The sequence below is a fragment of the Ovis canadensis genome, chromosome 11, assembly GCF_042477335.2.
Source record: "Ovis canadensis isolate MfBH-ARS-UI-01 breed Bighorn chromosome 11, ARS-UI_OviCan_v2, whole genome shotgun sequence".
Classification (NCBI taxonomy): Eukaryota; Metazoa; Chordata; class Mammalia; order Artiodactyla; family Bovidae; genus Ovis; species Ovis canadensis.
Window position 1 is genome coordinate 62,163,582 of NC_091255.1, and position 23,617 is coordinate 62,187,198.

General features: G+C 42.3%; 1 protein-coding gene across 5 annotated transcripts in view; it reads right to left on the reverse strand.

Moving 5' to 3' along the window:
- The window catches only part of TNRC6C (trinucleotide repeat containing adaptor 6C), a 115,853-nt gene extending 92,443 nt beyond the window's left edge, over positions 1-23,410 (reverse strand). For 4 of the 5 annotated variants that reach the window (XM_069542010.1, XM_069542009.1, XM_069542008.1 and 1 more), the window contains exon 1: positions 22,398-23,035. The gene's annotated coding sequence lies outside the window, so the exon portion shown is untranslated. Of the gene's footprint in view, positions 1-22,397; positions 23,036-23,338 lie in introns of those variants that run through there. The other variant, XM_069542011.1, reaches the window with a different exon arrangement.
- Between the last annotated feature and the right edge of the window lie 207 nt (positions 23,411-23,617).

Below are 23,617 nucleotides of genomic sequence, written 5' to 3' on the forward strand. Positions count from 1 at the left end.
AATGCTTTGGTCCAAGTATGAAGGTTTCTGGTGGTTTTGCTGAATCCAAAGATAAAACCTAGAAAATCAAACAATTCTCCATAGATAACCAAGTTCAACTGGAAAATAAACACTAAGGCAGCAGCAGACAGTTTGAAGTTGTAGTCTCTGAAAACAGTAATGACGGCAATAGCTGTCATTTACTAAACTCTGGGCTCGGAAGACTTTTTCAACAGTTGACCTCAATGACTCCTCAAAACAACTCTGTAGAAATCGACATCACCTGAGTCTTAAGGGAGAAGCCCCTGAAGCTCAGAGGATCTCGGCGAGGAGCCCAATGTAGCACAGACAGTGACTCTTGAGCACACACTCACTCATCAGGCAGAACGCACCCCAAAAGAGCACACGTGCTTTGCTGTATGCAATCCAAGAGTGACAGGAACGTGCTTCAGTTTTAAGACAAGCTGACAGTAAGCCTGACCCTGCTTTTTGGAAACTGAAGATTCCCGTTAAGATCATCTCTTAGATGACTCATTAGTTATGGTACTGGCACAGCCACTATAACTACAAGACCCCTAAATACGATGTCCTAAAGACGATTCTCCCCCAAGCGCAAAGGCTGGCCAGACACCTTTGCTCTGTGAAATTATCTAGGGACCCAGTTCTTTTCATCACTAGAAGAGGGAAAGAGGCACTGCGGAGCAAATTATTTCTTTTTGGTTCGTGCCTTGGAAGTTCATCATTATTTCTGTTTATACCCAGTTAACCAGAATTTATTCACATCCCCGTTTCTAGACACAACTACGGCCAGGGAAATCTAGGTGTGTGCATCTGAAACTTCTTTCAAAAGGAAGGAGATAGTGCCTTCCTGGGGGAAAATTAACAAGGTTCCCAGTAAATCTTTCAGAACGAATCTGTTCCAAAAATGCCAAATTTTATCCAATCTGTTTTCAAATATAAGATGTACCATTATTTCTTATGCACTAAGAAAGAAAAATGCTGCCAATTTCAGAGATGTTAAAAGTGGGAAAAATGTGTTTCTCAGAATAAATGAAATACAGTGTGCTCCTGAAACAACAAATCAAACCAATCTATCCTATGAAATTACTGGACAAAAACCAATTAAATTTTAGAAAATAAATTAGTATAGTTGCTATAAGATCATGCTTTATGATGATAATATAAATATACAAATAAATATAGGGAAGCCATAACTACACTTCATAAAATTAAAAAAAAAAGAACCAACTCAATTCAATGGGAAGGTCAGACAGCTACTTTTGGAACACATGAATATTTTGGAACACACAACTTGCTAAGAAGTACAGGGTGCTGTGAGAGCACGTGGGGAGGAGGGGAGGGTGCTGGCCGAGTCAGGAAAGCATGGGTGGTTTCCTGGGAAGGTGAGCTAAGCTCTGAAGGATAACTAGCTGGACTGGCAGAACAGCACGGACGAAGCTCTATGGTGGGAAGAAATGGAGCCTTTGAGAACAACAAGATGACTAGAGAGCCCAAAGCATGGGAACAATGAAGAAATGGCTAAAAAAAGCCTGGTGGGATAGATGTGGGTTAAAGTTTTTGGTCTTATTCCCAGAGCAAGGAGAAGTTAACTGAAGAATTTTCAGCAAGAGAATAACAATCACATTTGTGCTTTTACGAGATCATAAACAAGATAAACCCGGGAGAGGGACACACTAAACTGGAGGTGCCTGAGCATTAAACTGGGACGGGAGCTGGCAGCTCAATATATAATTCTGGATTCAGAGGAAAGATCTGGGCTGGAGAAAAATCTGAGGAGCTGCCAACGCAGACATAAATCGAAACCACGGCCAGAGCTAAAACCAGGTCGGAAGAAAACTTAAGGAACATCAGCATTTAAAGGTCAGACTTAGGAGGATGAGACTGTCGTTCAAACACCCACCACCAGTGATGCATCAATTACCATTAACTGGCCACAGTATGGCAGACTGTTTTAGGTAAAAGGGTACCCAGTGAACAAGATACATAAGCTTCCTCTTATTAAGGAGCCTACAGTTCAGTGAGCAAACAAAAAGCACAAGAAAAAAAGATAATTTCAGTTTGCAATAAATGCTATGAATAAAATTGGCATTGCAACTCAAATTTCATGATGGCACTGACATAGGTGATGAGATTTCCAAAATGAGGAGCAACTGCTGAGAACATTCCAGACAAAGTCTAATCTTCCTTCGACTTACATGAGACTTGCTTTCCTGGGGAATCCAGAGATATAACACAACAGCACACACAAGAAACTGAATACATGTAAAATAGGTTCTGTGAGAAGATAAAGCATGTTTTCCCCCTACCTAAATATCCACAGGACTATGTAAAGTTATGGGCCCGTGGACTACAGAACGTCCAGGGTCTTTGGTTCATAATCCGCTAAATACCACTGCACCTGACCCCAGTCATGCCACAGCCCTAAACACATCTCGCTGTTTCCAAATGCCCCCCAGAGGGGTTGGTACCTCCCCTTTTGGGAACCGCTGCTTTAAGGCAACAAAGTGCACGTGAAACGGAGCTGCTCCGAGGGGTCTGTACTCACGAACTCGAGTTCGTAGACACTTAGTGAAGTGACAATCACTCTTTTTCATGTGATAGGTAACAGATGACCTCTGAACAACATGGTTTTGAACTGCGCAGGTCCACTTACATGCAGATTTTTTTCAACAAATTCGTACTATAGTACCACATGATCTGAAGTTGGTTGACTTGAGGACTGGAACCTCCTGTACAGAGGGCCAACTGCAAAGTTACACGCCGATTTTTGGCTGTGCAGAGGACCAGTGACTCAAACCTCCGCACTGCTTAGGGATCAACTGTATTTACTGTGTGCCCAATGTTCTGGTCCCTGCCTTCACAGAGCTTACATTTTAGAAAATTGTAATAAACACACAACTACCTGAAATGAAGAGGATCCAGAATGCGGCTCTTATATTTAGTCAACACACCCTAGCCTCTCTCAGGCAAAAGTACAAAGAGTTTCCTTAAAATTAATGTTATTTTCTCCATTAATTATCTGTAGTCATTTGTAGGCACATGTACCATAGTAGAGATTTAAACATTCAGGACCCAACAGATGACATCCAACCCTGAAAAAGCAGCTGTGTCCTTTCAAATCACACTGAAAAAAGTCTTTACGGTCTGAAAAACAGTAGTACCTAGTGGAAAAGAAACTAATTATAACCAAACTCTTTTGGACTCTACATATGCTAGGAAAGAAAAGAAAAGGAGGGAGTTGTGCATTTTTAATCAGGGAATCATTAAAGTACTGGAGTGACTGCCATTGAGAACAGACTCACAGATGTGCAGATGCAGAGAAGAAATTCGGGTGCTGGGAAGAAGATGCAACAAAGAGTAAAGAACTGGTAAAAACAGCACAGTACCACCGGTATACAGTTGACCAGTCTTAATTTACATTCTCAATAACCCTTGGTTCAGTTCATGGAATTTTCTAAACTTTAAAAGATTAAACAAGCTTCACAAATATAATTTTTAATGACAGCATAATATTTTCATTGTGTAGATGGACCATAATTTTTCTTAACAGTTTTCCCTGTTATTTATTTAGGTGTTTCCTTTTTATACTACTTTCATCACTAAACATCTTTTGTGTAGTTTGTTTGGTATTTGTGATTATTTTCTTAACAGAGATTTCCAGAAGTAGACTAAAACAAAGGGTACAATTAAGAGTTTCAATACTTATAGCCAAACTGTCATCCAAAGGCATTTTAATAATTTTTATTTTTATTAGCTGAGCACAATATATCCTCATAAGCACTGAGTATTATAATTTTTAATCTCTCTAAATCAGATAGAAAAAGTATCTCACTGACCTTAATTTCTTTGATTAGGACTGTAGCCCGCCAGGCTCCTCTGTCCATGGGATTTCCCAGGCAAGAATACTGGAGTGGGTTGCCATTTCCTTCTCCAGGGGATCTTCCTGACCCAGGGATTGAACCTGTGTCTCATGCACTGGAAGGTGAATTCTTTACTGCTAAGCCAGCAAGCCTCGTGGCTTGCTTATTAATGGATACATTTCCCCATGCTGTTACTTAACATGCATGAATTTTGTTTTCTGTGAACTAACCAATTATGTTTTCTGGTCTATCCCTTGGGTTCTTAATGTGTTTTGTCTTTCCAATTTGTAAGAATTTATATATTAAATGGATTAAATTTCTATTAATAAAATAAAAGTTTAAACCATTTAATTTTATTATTAAACTGTTGCTGTGACCGTTTCCCCCATTTTTAGTTCGTCTTTTAAATTTTTTAAAAATTGGAGTCTAGTTGCTTTACAATGCTGTGTCAGTTTTCGTTGTACAGCAACAAAGTGTATCAGTTTTACATATACATGAAAGTGAAAGTGAAAGTGAAGTCGCTCAGTCGTGTCCGACTCTTTGCGACCCCGTGGACCGCAGCCCATATCCACTCTTTTTTAGATTTCCTTCTCATTTTGGTCACTGCAGAGCACTGAGTAGAGTTAGTTCCCTGTGTTCTCATTCATTATCTATTTTACACATAGTAGTATAACCGTCTTCTTGCCTGGAGAATCCCAGGGACGGAGGAGCCTGGTGGGCTGCCGTCTATGGGGTCGCACAGAGTCTGCGGACACGACTGAAGTGACTCAGCAGCAGCAGCAGCAGCAGCAGCAGCAGCAGCAGCATATATGTTAACCCCAGTCTGCCGGTCTGTCCCACCACCCCCTTCCCCCGGGGCAGCCATAAATTTGTTCATCTGTGACTCTGTTTCTGCTTTGCTAAGAGGTCATCTGTATCATTTTTTTCTAGATTCCATATATAAGTGATATTATATGCCCCAGTGGCATCTAATGCCTTCCAAGAGTTGCTTTTTGTGTTCTACTTAGCTCTTTTAGGTCCTGGCATCAGGGGTAGTCTGATACAGCTTGTCTGCCTTAGCCAGATGCAGGAGTATCTCAAAGGATACTGAATTTTACTCAGTGACTTTCCAGGTAGCGATAAAGATAATCTTATGCCACTCCATGTCTTGAATTCTCTTTAGAAACAGATGTTAAATAATGTTAACAGTGATGAATTATGCTTTTTGTAAATTAAGATTCTCAGATTACATTTACGTGAACAGAAATTTAAAGATAGCTTTGTTGATATCACTTTCATGTTTTTGGTATAATTATGCTAGCTTCACAGCCTGGATAGCCAACTATTTAAAATTGAGATAATTTATATAGTAAATATTAAAAAGTATGAAAGAATTTATTTTTATGATTTGGCTGCACCACACAGCTTGCAGGCTTTTAGTTCCCCAAGCAGGGACTGAACCTGGGCCCTGGCAGAGAAAGCACCAACTACTAACCACTGGACCACTAGGGAATTCCCAAGAAAGAATTTTGTTAACATGGTTGAAAAGAAGAAACTTTCTGGAGAGAAATTCTTCTATAATTGAAATTTCTTTTTCATTCTATTTGACTTTCTGGCTTCTTAGAGGGTTCTGTAACTACTTAAAAGGTTAAACTCTTGTCTCAGCATGAGGTTGAAGCTCAATAAAAGTTTCTTTTTTGACCTAAGAAGCTGTCTTTTGGTTTTGTATTAATACCCAAGGCATAAATAAGGGCTTCCCCTGTGGCTCAGCTGTAAAGCATCGCTTGCAATGCAGGAGACACAGGTTTGATCCAGGAGTTGGCAAGATCCCCTGAGGGAGGAAATAGCAACCCACTCGCGTATTCTTGCTGGGAAAATCTCATGGACAGAGGAGCCTGGCGGGCTACAGTCCATGGGGTCGCAAAGTCAGACATGACTGAGTACAGGCATAACTATCTACTCTTCTTGAGTTCAGTTCAGTTCAGTCGTTCAGTTGTGTCCAACTTTTTGCGACCCCATGAATTGCAGCACGCCAGGCCTCCCTGTCCATCACCATCTCCCAGAGTTCACTCAGACTCATGTCCATTGAGTCAGTGATGCCATCCAGCCATCTCATCCTCTGTCGTCCCCTTCTCCTCCTGCCCCCAATCCCTCCCAGCATCAGAGTCTTTTCCAATGAGTCAACTCTTCGCATGAGGTGGCCAAAGTACTGGAGTTTCAAGTTGCTTTTCAATACCCAAAGCTACATTTTCTGGAGATTACAAATCTAAGATATTAGTGGAACTGAAAAGGGGATATTACTGCTCACTCTCCTCCTCATCTTTCTCTCTTTAACATACCTCTAAAAGGAAACAAAAACCAAGCTTTGTAAGTAACCGAGTGACTATTTCTTAGGTACCTGATCTTCCTGAACAAAGCTTTAGCACCTTGTGATAACTACATGCCACGGGAGACCGAGTTACAAGCACTTCTGGAACCCTGAATGGGGCTTCTCTGTGTGAAACACAGTAAGTCAAATAGACAATATGACCATCAGCAGAACAAACCCTAACAGTCTACAAAGAACACAAAGTCAATCTCTATTCCATGCCTTTTGCTCAAGCGATGATTTTATAGGCCATCCATAGATCTTTTCAGGATTAACCACCCCTTTCCACACACACCCTACAAATCACACTGAACACATCTGTGATAGGGTTAAAACAATACCACCCTCTAGAGTTGAATCACTCCTTTGAAATTACAGTAATATTCACACAAACATTCACACAAATGTGTGAATTTGTCATTCACACAAATGACAGCACAGATGTGTGGTAGTGAGGAACAGATTTTTGCAGGGCTAAATATAGGGAAGATAATGTGTACCTACAATGTGTCAAATTTATATACTATTTTATTTAATCTGGATAGTAACACTGTAAGTAAGCATTACTAGCCACTTCTTCCAGATGAGCCAAGGCTGAGGGGGGAAAAAAAAAAAAAACCCTAAGTCACTGATAATAGAGAGACATTCCCAGAAACCCATTCCAGAATTAACACTCCAAGACCATGCTTATACCAGTGGTCCTCAAATACCAGTTATCAGTTAACGAGAATGAACTGCACATATTTAAAGCAAACTATTCAATAAAATCTGATATATTGCACACCTGTAAAACAAACCCTACAATCAAGGTAACTCCAGGTAATACCACAAAAAGGGAGAAAAAAGGCTAAAGACCATTTTTCACAAAGTCACATTCACTTAATTTATAGGATTCTCCCCTAAGATTGTGTTTTCTACCTCTTTGCATGAGAATGTCTTTTGTTTTACAAAGTAATAAGAGCAGATGATGGTGGTTTTTATTCAAATGTCTTACATGGCTAAAAATGGCAACCATAGGTTGACTCCCACTTCTTTTGTAAAAACTTTACTTGTGCATGACATCCCAATAAATCTCTTAACCACAATGCTTTTCTACATGTTCAAAAAAACAGATTTTAGCCCCCAAAGGAAATAATTGATTAAATAATATTTAAGAGATAATTACCTTCCTACAAGAATGACAAATATTTCAAAACCTGCTGTGTGTAGTAGCTACCTTTATGGGCAAAACTATAAGGAAGTCATCCCCATTCCCTCTATCACCATTTTCCAGTGGTCACGTGGTTTTTAAATTTTGCTTCTCATCTCCCTCCAGTACACTGTCCCACCACTCCTATCAACAGACTTCCAAGCTTAACCTCAACAGATAAGCTCATTGCCTTGATTGTAGGGGTGGTTTCAAAGGTATATACATATATAAAATTTTATTGAATGGTAAACTTCAAATCTGTACAGTTTAATATATGGGGGGACACCTTAATAAAAACGCTCAAAAAATAACCTCACGAGGGGTATTAAGGCATTTGAATCTTCTGGTATCTACTATCATTTTCACTGTCTGCAGGCGTCTGTACTCATCCTCACTAGCAGCGCACGAGTGGAAGATGTTCCTTTCTTACTCTCCTCTGGATTATACTTAAACTTGGCCAGATGGATATGTTAAAAAAAATTCTAGTATCTCTAATTTGCTTTTCTTTGATCACTGGCAAGGCTAAGTTTTTAAATGCTTGCTTACTAGTCTGTTTTTATCAATTGTCTTTTCCTTTGCTCCTTTTCCTATGTCAAAAGACATAAAGCTAGTTTTCTTTGGCAACCCTTGGGTGTGAACTCAGACTGTCTGATCTTATGGAAGGCATACCGCCTCTTTGGATCTCAGTTTTATTTTCTATAAACCCTACAGATCTGTGAATTTTAAACAGCTTCAATTAGTTAAGACTCACTCATGGAATGCAGCAGATATACAAGATATAATGATGGCTAATAATATTTTTGTCACTAACCCAATTAACACCTTGATTATAAAGAACATTAAATAGCGATGGTAAGATAACCCCAAAATAAAAGCAAGCAAAAACAAAACACACAAAGAACAATTCTCATATTTTAATAAAAAATAAGGTGAAAATTATGATAGTAAGTATATATATTTTAACATGCATTGAAGCCTTAAAATAACATTTTCTCACTTAAAAAAGGATTCACAGTAAATTTAGAGTTGTACAGCCATAAGCATAAAATCCAGTTTTCAAATGATTTCATTACACACCAAAAATCCTTCCTGCAAATCCCCATGCTCACCCTTAGCCCCAGACAACAACATACTTTTGGATCCCACAGATCTGCCCTTTTTGGAAATATCACATAAATGAAATCTGGCTGTTTTCGTTTGACACAATGTTTCTGAGATTCATCCACACTGTAACATGTATCCCAACTTCATTCTTTGTATGGCTGAATAGGACTCCACTGTATAGATATCCACATTTTGTTTAACCATTTAGAAAAAGTTGATGGTTGTTTAGATTGCTTCCTCTACTGGTTATTACAAATTACTTTCATGTTCATGTTTTTGAGTGAAGATACACTTTTATCTGTACTGGATAGATATATAGGAAAGGCACTACTGGGTCATACAGTAAATTTAAGTTCAACTATTTAAGAAACCGCCAAACAGTTCCAAAGCTGCTCCAACAAGCAATTCCCACCACCAACAGATGAGGTGCCCCATTTCTTCACATCCTTGTTATTGTCTGTCCTTTTCATTGTAGCCTTTCTAGTGGACATGAAGTGGCTATGGTTTTAATTTTCATTTCCTCCACAGCTAATGATGTTGAGCATCTTATGTGCTTATTAGCTTATTTGTATATCTTTTTTGGTGAAATGTCTACTGAAATCTTTGTCCATTTTTTAACTCGGTATTTTGTCTTATTAATAGGTTACGAGAGTTGTTTTTTTAATATATTCTGAATACAAGTCTTTTTCAGCTATATGATTTGCAAATATTTTCTTCCAGTCTGTGGACTGTCTTTTCACGTTCATAATGACATCTTTTGAAGCACAGTATTTTAAATTTAAAGTCCAATATATTATTTCTTCTTGAATCATGCTTTTGGTGTTTTATTTATGAACTCTTTGTCTAACCAAAAGTCTTTAGGGTTTTCTTCTGTGCTTTTTCTAATAGTTTTATAGTTTCAATTTTTACATTGAAGTCTATGGTCCATTTTGAGTTCATTTTTGTGTATGGTGTGAGGTCTAAATCACCTTTTTTCTCTTTTTTTTTTTTGGCATATGGACAGCCAACTGTCCTAGAACATTTATTCAAAAGACTATCCTTTCCCCCACTGAACTGCCTTGGTACCTCTGTCAAAATCAGTTCAAAGGTTTATATCTTAACACTCAATTCTGCTCCATATGTCTGCCCATGTGCCAGTATCACACTGTCTTAACTGCTTTCGCTTTACAGCATATTCTTCTTTGTCTGTTTGTTTTGGCCATACCACACCGTACATGCAGTCTTAGTTTCCAGACCAGGGATCGAACCTGTGCCCCCTCAGTGGAAATGCTGGGTCTTAACCAGCAGACCAATAGGCAAGTCCTCCTGTAGTATAAGCTTAAATTGGAGACGTTAAGTCCTTCTTTTGTGTTTTGTTAAAATGATTTTGGCTATTCTACGTCTTTTGCATTCTCAAATAAATTTTAGAATCAGCTTGTCAATTTCTCCAAAAAAGTTTCCTGTGATATGAACTGAATTTATAGATCAGTTTAGGGAGAACTGCTATATTAACATCATTGCATCTTTCCATCCATGAACAAAACTATTTCTTTCTTTAATTTCTTAATTATTTCTTTAATTTCTCTCAGTCATGTCTTATAAGTGTTTCACTTTTTTTGTTAAATTTATTCTCAAGTATGTAATTCTTTGTGATGCCATAGTGAAACCGTTTTCTTAATTTCTTTTTCAAATGAAATTTGCTAGTTCGCTAGCAAATGATTTTCGTATCTGACCTTGTATCCTGTGACCTTGCTGAATTTGTGTCCTAGTTCTAGCAGCTCTGTGTGTGTGCATGGATTCCTGTAGGTTTTCTACATACAGAATCACACCATCTGTGGATAAGGACAGTTTTACTTCTTTTTCATCTAATATAAAGGGCTTCCCTGGTGGCTCAGATGGGAAAGAAATCTGCCTGCAATGCAGGAGACCCAGGTTCTATCCCTGGGTCAGGAAGATTCCCTGACTCCACTATTGTCTGAAGAATTCTGTGGACAGAGGAGCCTGGTGGGCCACAGTCCACAGAGTCACCAAGAGTCGGACATGACTGAGCAACTAACACTTTCACTTTTCCAATAGAAATGCCTGTCTCCCCCCCCCCAATACAATGTTGAATAGAAGCAAATCTTGCTCCCCAATTTAGGGAGAAGGCATTTATAGTTGCTCATACTCAAATATGAATTACTTCCTTGTATTTTGTACGTTTTTCCTATACAGGGTTTATCAGGTTGAAGAAATTATCCTTCTACACCTTATTTGCTGAGAAGTTTTTGTTTTGTTTTTTAATTTTTAAAGATCATGAATGGGAACTGAACTCTGTCCAATGCCTTTTCTGTATCTATTGAGATGATCACGTGGTTCTATCTTCAATTTTACCAATATGGTATACGACACTAAGGGATTTCAGAATGTTAATTCAAATTTGCAGTCTTAGGATAAATTCCACTTGATCATAATCCTTTTTATATGTTGCCGGTGGACTTGGCTTCCTAACAGTAGAAAGACTGTTGTGCTTACAAGGCTGAGAGATATCGGGCTGCAGGTTTGTTTTCTTATGCTATCTTTGGGTTTGGTCTCATGGCAATACTGGCCTCAGAACCCGCTGGCAAGTGTTTCTTCCTCCTTTATTTTCTGGAAATGTTTGTGAAGGCTTTGGATTAGTTCTTTCTACGTCTGGCAGAATTTATCAATGAAGCCAAGATGAGCTGGGCTTTTCTTTGTGGCAAGATTGTTAATTACTAATTCAGCTTCTTTTCTTGTTATATGTCCATTCAGACTTTTCATTCTTCAGTCAGTTTTGTCAAACTGTCTATTCCTAGAATTCTGTCCATTTCACCTAAGGTGTCTAATTTTGTCGGCACAAGGTATCAATTTAAGTTTTGTAAGATCAGTACTAAGTCTTCTCTTCATTCTTGATTTTGGTACTTTGTATCGTCTTTGTTTTTTCCAGCTACAGGTTTCTCAATCTGTTGACATTTTCAATAGCTCTTGGTTTTACTGATCTTTCCTGTTTCTATTTCACAGACTTCTAATCTTTATTTCCTTCTTTTTGTTCACTATGGGCCTAGTTTGTTCTTCACTTTCTGGATTCATAAAGTAGAGGTTGAAATTATTGCTTTGAGAGCTCTTTCTAATACAGACATTTAAAGCTATACATTTCCTTCTTAGCACAGCTTAGCTGCTCATCATCCCATGGATTTTGATAGCTTGCGCTTTCTTTTTCAAATTCAGCTCAAAATATTTTCTGACTTCCTCTTGTAATCTCTTCTTTGACCCATGGATTACTTAGAAAGCTCCTGTTCATTTTCTATATACTGTTGTTGTTCAGTCACTAAGTCCTATCTGACTCTTTGCAACCACATGGACTGTAGCCTGCCAGGATCCTCTGTCCATAGGGTTCTCCAGGCAAGAATACTGGAGTGGGATGCCATTTCCGTCTCCAGAGAATCTTCCTGGACCAGGGATCAAACCTGTGTCTCCTGCATTAGAGGCAGATTCTTTATCACTGAGCCACCAGGGAAGCACCCCTCCCGTCCCCCATATACTGTACATGGAAAGAAAGGTGGAGCCAAGCAGGACTCCAAAGATTTAGACTGGAGCAACTGGAAGGATCTAAGTGCTCTCTCAAGTAAGACAGGGAGGGGTGCAAGCAGAGTGGACGCAGGGGCAAGAGCAGGAGTTAGGTCCTGACACTGAGGGTGAGGGTACGCTGTAGGGTGAGGATGCGGAGAAGGCAGCTAGATATGCAAATGCTGAGCCTTGGGAGCAGTCCAGGCTGCAAAGCAAAGCTGAGGCGTCATCTGGGCAGGTATGGTATTTAAAGTCACAGGACTGAATGAGGTCACCAAAGGCGTGAGTTTAGACAGAAAGGAGAAAGCTTACACAGTGAACTCAGAGACGGTTTCATGAAGGAGACAGGTGTTAGGTCTGTTAGGACATTAAGAATTTGATCTGGCAACCACAGAAGTCTATTCAAGCTTCTATAAAGCCACGGGTGTGAAACAAATGTCATCACATGATAACAAGTCCTACCCATGACTAATGGCGACATTAATAACAAGATAATGACATCAGGAGACCCAGGTCTCCAAACAGACATGTTACCATATAGACATATTAAGCCAGGCTTACTGCATGTATGCTTGCTAAAATCATAATATCAGTAAATTATCCATGTTACTAAGACAAGATCTTTACCCCCACACGCCTGTTTTTTCCTTTACCCATGTGCTTCTCTACCGTTCTCAGCCACTTCATCTATATCTCTTCTGAACACTGTGACATGAAAGTGAAGAAGCAAACCTGTTCTCTCTCCAACCAGCGAACCAAACAAAACAACAAAAGAGAATACGCTTATTCCAAAGCAGGTATCTGAATCTCTTCACCTTATAAGTCTGCAAGGGTTTGCAAGATTCCTTCAAACACTCTGTGTTAAAGAGCCACACAATAGAAGAAAAATGGGTCAAGTGAGGAAACTGCTTTCCAACTGAAACGGGAGATTCAACAGGAAGTATTAGGAAAGACAATTATCACATACTGCCCATATATATCACAGGCAGCTTACTGCTAGCTGACCCTATTAATAACTAAAGCACTCTAGCAGCAAGGTGACACAGATTTTTATAAAAATGTCATTTCACTTTTAATAATCTGAATCAAAACTATCACAGAATCCCTTTAAATAGGCTTAAAATTTTCAGTAATGTTAATTTTCAAACAATGCTTTAAGAAAAACCTGCTGCTCTGGCAGAGAAGTAATCCACGAGATTTCATAAGACCTGCATTTGTCTTGCCGACATGCTCCTGCCTCAGCCACATTCTGGATGTCAGAGTTAGAATTTGGGGAGAAAAGAGAATTTACTATCAGGTTTTTCAAACAGAAATAACATTTCTCATAAGCACATCAAAGTTGCTTTTCTTTCAATATACTTTTAGAGCCCAGAATGATTCTCTTTGGGACTACGATCCCATTAGAAACAGGTAATTTATGTTAACATGTGATGGACTTTAAAAATTAAAACAGACCAAATGCCACACATCAAAATTGGGGCCCAAAGACCTCTTAGAGAATTGGGAAGCCTGACGTGCTGCAGTCCGTGGGGTCTCAAAGACATGGGGTCGGACATGACTGAGAGACTGAGCTGAAGATCTCTTAGATCTTAAAGGTCATAAAAATCACCGTGTCCATGTGAATGAAGCGGAACAACTGAACACCGTGGTCACAGCACTCAGGGAGCCGCGCCCTCTCCAGGGTGGCCTGGTTTCCTCATCTGCTGATGAGAATAAACCAGGTAATACAGTAAGTGCCTGAACTTGGCATATGATAAGCACTCAAAAAACTATAGCTATTATGAAGTCTGGAATCCTTTCTCCACTTGTGACTTTATCTCCTCAGAGCAAACAGGCTTAGCAAAACAACAATAGATCGAAATGAAAGACAGCACACTGCTCATCCTATTGTCTCAAGATAGACTTTCACTGCCACCTCTGAAATGCAAAGCTTCAGGAGAGAAAATATTAAAAAAAAAAAAATCCCCAAAACATGAAAACAGCAAATTAAAAAAAAGGGGGGAGGGGTGTGTAAAAGACAAGTATCAATAAAAAGCAAGAAAAACGAGAAATCCTAAAGGCTGAATTCTGAAATCAATGTTCACTAATTTGAGATTTAGCTGAAAGACCATAAGAGAAAACCCCATCTTCTTAGGCCATGGGATCTACATAACCAAAATCCTGCCATCAGAGGTTAAATAGAAGGCATGTGTCTAAGCTAATTAAACAGCCACATTTAATAACTGTGCTAAAGGAGTACTTAAATTACAAGTCAACATAAACTAATTTCAAGAAAAAGAATTTTCAATATCCTTCTAAAGTTCGATCTGACTTCCAGAGTCCCCCTAGAGGAGAACAGAAAAATATATCTAATATACGCTAACCAGAAATTGTGGATTGGCCAGAATGATCCTATTAATTATAACACTCATTTTTCCAGTGGCAAATACCTAATGATAGGCACCTTATCTGTGAAAGGCAAACCAGGAACTATACCTAAAGTTCAAATGTCCATAAGAAATATCACATATTACATCTTTAGAATTTGGTGGGCAGCGCCTAGAGACCTGAAAAGGTAACTGCCCATTCCTGCAGGCTCCCACAGAAAACACAGTGCACTGAGGATGGCTAAGATCTTCTGGAAATACTAAAGATTTGTCTTCTCTCTTTTTTCGGTCAATATCCCATATCCACAAAGTTTACAGTATATCTGGGACTGTTATATAAAGTGTGAGTTAAGATATTTTTATGGGGGTGGTACTAAGAAAATTTGATTTCGTTGAGAGTACTCACCATAATTAACAGCAGAACCCTATTATTACATGGCTCATTACATACTGGGATTTATGCTTGTGAGTCAAATCTCTATACCAGAACCTCAAACAATAAACTCTCCTATAACTGCTATATTATGTGCTATCTTTCTCCAATTGGCATTTTAAAAGGACTCACTGTTACGTATTAAATCAAACAGTTTAACATTAGCTTCTTTATTTACTTAATTTAAGGCCTCTCTCAAACACCCCAGGAAAAGCAGTGAGCCCTCTGTGTCTGACCTCTTAGAATTCTTTCTTTCCAACAGCCCCACACCAATCATTTGGTATTGTTTTGTCCTGCTGACTCTTCCTAACACCTTTTCAGCTTGACCCTACCATTATGCTTGTCTAAGCTCGCATCACCTTCCACAGACAACCACAACAGCCATGGTTTTCATGCTTCCAATCTCCCCTCCAACCACCTGCTTGATGCAATTTTCAAATCTACCATTTGGTTCATCAACAACCACCAAAAGCTCCTAAGCAGCCAAAGAAGGGAGATGCTACCCATACAGCCCCTTCTAAACCTCAAAGTCAACATAAGACCTCCAGTTACAGCTAGGTCTCAGGGTTCATTTACTCAATAAAAACACTGGGCTCCAGCTGCTTATGGTTAGGTGCTTGCCGAAATGGTCCCCAAACATGACTTGCCCATTCGTCTCCTTGTAGAATATCCCTTCCATCCATCCAAATGCTACCAGTATTTCAGGGCCCATTTCAAGTGACGTCCTGCCTGACCACTGTGACCCATGTGTTCCCTCCTTCTTCCGAGTAACTGGGCACTGTCTCTCTGCATTCCCAGGGCCCTCTCACTGAATGACACTCTACGGTGGTACTGAAGGGAACACAGTGTTTGGTGGTCATGTGAGAGGGAAAGGCTGACGAGGCTAAGGAAGATACAAATTCCTTCTGCTGCTGGACTTCTCTCATCATTCCATGTGGTAACGTGCAGCTTCACCAAAGGAGATGCAGGACACGGCTACGTAATTACACGCCACGATGGACTGCTGTGAACTCAGGAAGCTTCACGACATTTAATTGCCATCTCAGTTTTTCACTCTGTTGTTTTTACTTGTTTGGTGTCTGTCTCCATCACTAAGGACACCTAAGGGAGGGCAGTGAAAGGTCAGTCTTCACTGTGGCCACTGAATAGGGAAGGCATTAAATTTGTGTGGCGTAAAGGAAGGACTGACATGAGCAGGCTTGGGCCTTAGAAAGCAGCTCTAACTTTGGCATCAGGGAACCCAGACACATTATCAAGGCCCTGACTTTGGGCAGATTATTCAACTCCCATCAGCCTCAGCTTTTTCCCTAGAAAAAGAACACAATAACAGTACCTACCTTACAAGCTGCTCCCGAGGGATGAGTAAACACAAAGTGTGTTGGTGGGACACAGACCAGAGGAGAGAGACTAACTAAAAAGTTATTCAAATAATCCAAGCTATTTATCCATGTTATGAGGGCTGTGAAGTGGACTGTCTGAGTGTAAATTCTGGCTGCACTTTCTACAAGCTGCTGGATCTTTTACGTTCTTCTCCGTCCTCCTTTCCTCCTCTGTGAAACAGAATTAAAGCAACCACCTTCTGTGAGTGTTATGAGGATTAAATAAGATAGTAATGTCACATCCTTGGCACACCATCCCAGAGTAAATGCTCAAATGTTAGCTGTATCTATTTGAAGATTATTTTAACACTGAGACCTGGCTACCTGAGAGGATGCTTCCTAACCCAACACACACACACACGATGCCTAACCCAACACACACACACACACACACACACACACACACACTTCTCCACCATCCTCAGTGACTCCAATGTACTTGCTTCCACACAGCCATCACTTGTTTCCCTCACCTACCCTCCAAACCTCATTTTAAACATCCGCCTCCAGAAAAGCGAGGCCTATTGCTGTAAATTCCCTTCCTACACACTTTCCCCTCTCCCTCTGCAGGTCATATACAGTGCGAGAAAACACAAGGTAATCAAAGGAGCAATTCCACCTCCCCTCCCATTCCTGATGTTAACATCTGCTCACAGCAGCAAAGGTTGGGGAGGTGACAAGTTTTGCCTCTGCTGCCATTTGCTTGTTTCAGACCTTAACTTTAATTCCTGGGTGCTATCTTAAATTATCAATTTATTAAAAGAAAAATTAAAGAGAAATTATCTTCGGTAATAAAAAATAAACTATGCCTTTGCCAGGCTCAACTCAAGCAACTGATTTTAGTTCTGAGAAATCTTATCCTTAATAAGCTCAACTGTACACATAAAATGAATCCAGCAGAGCACACACTCCCAATATGAACTCCGACACTAGCCAGCCTGCCCATTAGTAAGAGACTCAGCCATAGGCAGGGGTTATCCTGCTACTGAAAACAGCTTGACTTGATATTGTGAAACTGTAGGTTTGCATTTCAGGCCTTCAGAGGTAGGACATTACAAAGATATAAGTGTAATAATTTCTAAAACATTCTAAAGAAGGAAAATAGAGAAGGTCTTTCGATTAAAGGGAAAAAAAGAACTGTCCAGGTGTTTGTATTCTAGGGGATCACAGGGGATCGTGTGCATTTATACAAACAGATGATGTTCACAGAAAATGCCCTAACTTTGCAACAGAGATGAGTTGACATGTGTCTGTGTACTCTTCCATTTTCATATTTTTGTACAAAAATTGTTTTTAAAGTTTTGTGTCAAAAATGGTTTATGAGGAAGCAGAGTGGGGTCTGAGCCACAAGGGACCAATACAGCCCACAGGTTCTCTTCTCTGGAGGACTGACTCCATGGGACTCCCTCCTCTGGGCCCTGTGTGCAGGGCCCAGCAATCCGATGTGTCTTTGGGCAGGTCGTTCTCCAGCAGGAAAGAAGTACTGTGACAAAGAGGTAAACAAGAAGAGGGAGACCCTGGGAAGGACAACCCGTTGCTCATTTCCCACAGCAAATGTTGAAATCCACTGGCCTAGAAGAGACTGATTTCAGAAGCTGTATTCTTGCCCACCCTTAACCATTACTACATCTTAGAAAACCAAAGTCCCAAGGCGGGACTGGAACTCAGAGAGCCACACAGAATATTAAGAGTTCAAAACAGCAGTGAGCACGGCTTTCCCAAGGCCATTCCTTCTGCTGTGGTTTGCAGCCATGGAGGGCTCAGGAGGGTGCGAACCGCTATCTGCGCTGCAGCAGGGACGCTTTATGGCTGGATGCCCAGATTGCCTAGCTCTGCACACAGCTCTATAGGCTTCTGAGGGCTACAGAGGAAGGACGCATTCTTAACAAACAGCTCACCATCCCTGCAATAGCTTCTTCACTCACTAAAAGCATCTGTAGCCAAGAAGAGAATTCACTTTTAAGCTCCAAAAATGGCACAAAGGGTCTGAATTTTCACCATGCTTTTAACATGCATATCTTTCTCATGTCCCAGTCGGAGAAGTGAAAAATTCATATTTCATGTTTCATTAAATTTTAAGTTACAGTTCAAATACATAATTTGTACAACAGAAAAACTACAGGATTATTTTAATCAAATTGTTCAAACAAGTTCACTGGGCAAGAATTACAGATTTTTTTGTTTCAATGTCACACATACAATCTCTACATAAGATTTTATAGTTATTTCTGATAACAAGTAACCTTTAAATTTTGAAGTAATTATATTCCTGAAGAGAGCTGTGTATAAGTTACCTGGTTCTTTAAATGTTTATGATTGAGAACATCTTAAAGAAAGCTTATTGTATATTATTTTGCAAAGTAAAGAATACTCTCCTCATGAGTGTACAATTATTTAAAAGCTAATTTGCTCAACTCAATACTCTGTAATAACCTATATGAGAACAGAATCTAAAAGAGTGGAGATATATATATACACACACATATACACACACACAGAGACATACACACACAACTGATTCACTTTGCTGTATAGCAGAAACGAACACAACATTGTAAATCAAGTATACTCCAACAAAAAATTTTAAAATGATAAAGCTAATTTGTAAAAATGTAACTAGTCATGATTAAACTGGCTTAAAGCAAGAAAATCTGGAAAATGTTCTAAAAAAAAAAAGCTGGTTGCTGGTTCTCATTTGATATTCTTGCTTTACTCAAATATATGACATCTTCAAATAAAGTTATTGAGATGTTAACTGTCTTAATTAGACAAACAAAATCTAGTCACCTTCACTATGAAGCCAGCTATCAGACAAAATAAACCATGGTACCAATACTTTCTGAAAAGATTTCCTTACATCAAAAACATCAGAAGACCCTCTGAAATAAAGCTGGAATAAAAGGTAAAAACCCATTTAATTGTCTCAAAATCAGAAGTAAGAAGACAAAACAGTTTCAGTCAAAGAAAAAGAAAAGCAAGACAAACAAAGTTACCTGGTTCTTCCCCTTATAACCTTCTAGGCACTTTCAACCTTCCAGGCACTGCCTGATCAGGGCCCCACCTCCTGCTCCCTGAGCTTACCATCTTCCAAGGCCTTTTATAAACCTGCCCCTGGACACCTCTGTGTTTCTCATGCTTTCCACACAGGCTTCAGTTGCTCTGGCTAAGTAATCTTTGCTTACCCCATCCCCAAATCTTAATTAACTCAAATGCTATTCTGATATATAGAAGAGCCTCAGACTTCACAGCCAATCTATTTTCTTTCTTATAAAGTCTTCTCAGATATCATCTTTACACAATAAACCCAGACTCAGAGGTAAATATTACTGAAAACATATGCATACAATCTCATGGATCTAATTCCTACTGGGGAAGGTTAAAAAAACAGACCATAAAATATTCTTTAAAATGGCTCTAATTCTCTAAATGTTAGGTTGTTAAAGAAGTTATATGTCACAGACATTCTATGTGCTCAAATCAAATAACAGAGAAATAGATTTTCACTAGTAATCTCTCTCTTAGATTTAAAATTAGCATCACATTCTTGAGTCAACCAATAGTAAGTTTACATTCAGGACCTTATCACCCCCATTTGGAGTTTGGGAAGTAATGCAAACACCCATTCTCAGCTAGTACTGTAGGAATTTTATCTTACATTTCTTTCCAACTGAAAGCTCTCTTCACTAAGGAAAAAGGCTGCCCCCCTTCCAGCCCTGACCTCCTCCTCCTCCAGCATGGTTTTGGAAGTGAGCCAGATGACAGCATTTGGAAAAGCACACATTTATCTCAGTAAAGCCGGCTGTTTAACAAAAAGGTGGAGGAGGTGAGAAATACTGTAATTTAAAGTTTCCTATATCCCCCCTACCCATGGTTCAGTTATATTGTAATCAGTAGGAGTCAAATGAAACAGTTTGCTCTACTTTCCCTCATAATCAGCACTCTCAGGCAACCATTTGTTCCAAAACTCCTAAGCCAACTAAGGACAAACATAAACCTGTTACAAAATAATCTTTGTCAAAGTGTCACAACATATGCCGCTTGAAAAACAGCAACACCAGTAAACACTGTAAGGAGGAAAGCCTAAACTCAACACTTACCTGTGACCCGAGTCACTACTAAAATATTTGAATGCTAGAACCAGGACAAAATAGTTAGGGTTAAGTCTTATTATTGCCTCAGTATCAACTTTTATTTAATTCCATATCTTAATAGTAAATCAGATGTACAGGACCATAAGGTCTTTGATTTGAACAATAAGTATGAAAGATAAGCACAGGGCTTTTCAAAGTAGATCCACATAATAACATCAGGTCTGAACATATACATACACGAATACACACATACATACATACACATACACACACACATATATCTGGGACTCGTAGCCTTTCTACTGCTTCACACAGTACTAGCGCTAGCTTGAAGAAATTATTCTACATCACCATAAGTATAATTTAACTGAAACAATACTTTTACTATCACCACTTTCTGGGCTATCAATTTCTATTGATCCAATGTGAGAAAGACAAAAAGATTCTAAAACCTCTATTCCTATGAAAACACAAATATTAAAAACTTTCTGTAGGAGAAAACTCAGTATCGGTGAACGAAGTAATAACTAATCAGATAATTATCATCTGTTTACCACCAACAATAAAATTAATTCGGATAATATAACTGGGCTAGTTGTTCTTAAAACCTCATTTTGCATCACTTCTCCCAACAAAGCATCCTTAGGTGTGCCACACTGAAAGGTGTTCAAAGACCTTCACCACTTCCGTGATTCTGGAATAAATTTCTTCAAGTTGCCCTCTGCCAACCAAGTTCATCTGGTCTGGAGCTAAGTTTTATCCTTTATTCTTTCACATACTATTGAAGGAAGTATGGAGTCCATGCACAGAATGGTTGCACCCCCTACACATTTCAAACTGGCCACCGCTGTTTTCTAAGATCACCCAAGCCACATTTTCAGTGTCTCAACTCATCCCCATAGTTACACAATTCTAAATGTAGGAAATAACTTGCATAAAATAAGCCTCCTGCGGGGTCAAATTACACTCACAGACATAGCAGTCTCTACACAGCCATCATCAAACTGACCACCTACACCGCAGGACACCGCGGTGAACACCGGATTCAGGAGAAAACATGGGCCTCAGCAACACAATGGATTAAACCAGCCAGACGCCTGCAACTTGCAACTAACTCCTTAAATACGCTTAAGTTGGACATCTACAGAGCACCATTTTGAGTTCAGAATCTGCAGTTCACGCCTAAACACAACCGAGCAGACCACTCAAATGGAGGTTTGATCTGACAGAGGTAGAGGTTCGAGACAGTTGCACTCATTTCGCTGAATCCCTGAGACAGTCGAGAGCCCAACACCGCTAGAGGTGCGGCCGGGATCTGCGGCTCCTCCGCCCCCGCCCCGCGATGTGGAGGCAGCAATCCTGCATCTTCCGTGAGATTCCCAAAACTGCGTGTAACCTGCAAGCGAAAGATTCTCCACCGAGTTAACGCGCAGGGAACCCCTGGATCCACATCTGCACATTTAACAGACACGAATCCATTAACGAATCTCATCCACGAGAAAACGGTGCAGACGAGGCGACGCACGAGCGGAGGTGGCCCCCGAGGAGCTTCGGTTCCGCGCTCCCAGAGCTGGGCAGCTGCGGTTCGGCTCCCGTCCCTCGTGCGCATCGCCCGGCAGCCTGCAGCGCCGCGAGCAGCCCACCTGATTCCAGATCCGCGGGAGGCCGAGGGGCCCCTCCATGCTAGCAGAAGCACGCCCGCGCTTGCTCTGACCGCCCCCCCCCACTCCAAACAACGGCGGGAGAGGCCCCACACCGAAAACGCCCGGGTTCGTGCATGCCATCAGAAATGCAAAAGCCGCGCGGGTGACTGCTCCCGGAGAACCAATTCCACCAAAGCATCGTTTTACGCACACCACTCACGCAATTGCCGTGCGGATCGCACCGGGCACCGCGAGCCTCTCGCCCCGCGCGCGCCCGCACCCGGGCCCCGCGCAGCCAGCAGTTCCTCCCGCCGCCCCGCGCTGCGCATCCTTCCCGCCGGGACCCGCGGTGACCCCTCGCGCTCCGGGCCCAGCCGAACAAAGGCGACGCCAACAGCTCCGCCGGCTGCGGCGACTCGGAGGCCCGGCCCGCGCTCACCTGGGCTCCGTCCCCGGCGGCGGCGGCGGCTCCTCGGAGGGGCTCCCGCGACGCGGGCCTGGCGACGGCGGCAAAGACCACTCCGGCGGCCGCCCTGGGGCCTGCGGGGCGCTCGGGCGGTGGGGGCCCGCTCAGCGCCGGCGCCGCGGGCTCAACTCCCGGCGCGGGCGGCGGCGGCGGCGGCGGCGCGGGCGGGTGGGCGGCGGCGCGTCCCGGCGGGTCCAGGTCCGGCCCCGGCGACGCCGCGACGCGCCCTCCTCCTCGCGCCCGCAGGCGGGACGGCGGCTCCGGCGCGGCCCGCGATCCGAGGCGGCGGCGGCTGACCTCGGCGCTCTGCGCTCGGCCGGCTCCGCTCTCTCCGCCTCCGGCTCGGGCGGGCCCGCGGCGGCGGCGGCTGCGGCGGGAGCGCGGCGGGCGCGGGGACGGCCCTGTCAGGGGCGGTGGGGGCGGCCGGGGCGACGCTCAGGGCTGCGGGGCGGCGGGGCCGGCGGCGGCGGCTGCGGCTCCAGGGGCCGTCGCGCTGAGGTGCGGAGCTGCCACCGCGGCCATCTTGTTGCTCTAACTGACAAGAACCCCCCTCCCCCCGCTTCAGCCAGACGGGGCGCTCGCGCCCCCTTCCCCGCCCCGCCTTGGCCTCCAACAGGAAGTCGTCCCGGCCCCTGGCACGTGACTCCACCGTATCTGCATACCGGAGGGCCAACTGGCCAATCGGCGCTCTGAATGCGAGCTCCGCCCCCGCGCGCCCCTCCACGGCCCATTGGCTAGTTCCAGCCAAGCCACACCCCCTTCTCCCCTCCCCTTAATACCCGCCCGAGCTGTCTTTCCACAGACCGTGCGGGGAGCGCGCCAGGGTGCGATCGGGTACGCGCTCCGCGTTGTCGGGCGCGGGCGCGTGCGAGTCCCTGGGGCTCGCGGTCTCCCTGGGGTGCGTGGAAACTCACGCGGCTTGCTTCCTCGTCTGAGGGTGCTGCGACTTCGCATTAGCGAGCTCAGCCGCGAGGTGAGGGCCCGGCCGTGCGCCTCCGCTTGGTTCCCCCAGCCGGCCCCCCGCGGCTCCCTAGCCAGGGTTTTGCGCGGTATTTTCACTCGGCGGCGCTGGCCTTGTATTGCAGCAGAGCTCGGCGGCCGTACTGGCGCGCGTCCCGCCCGCGCCGTGCACACGCCCTGCACCTCCCCACCGTGCACACACACGTACACGCGCCGGCCTGGGCCCGGGAGCA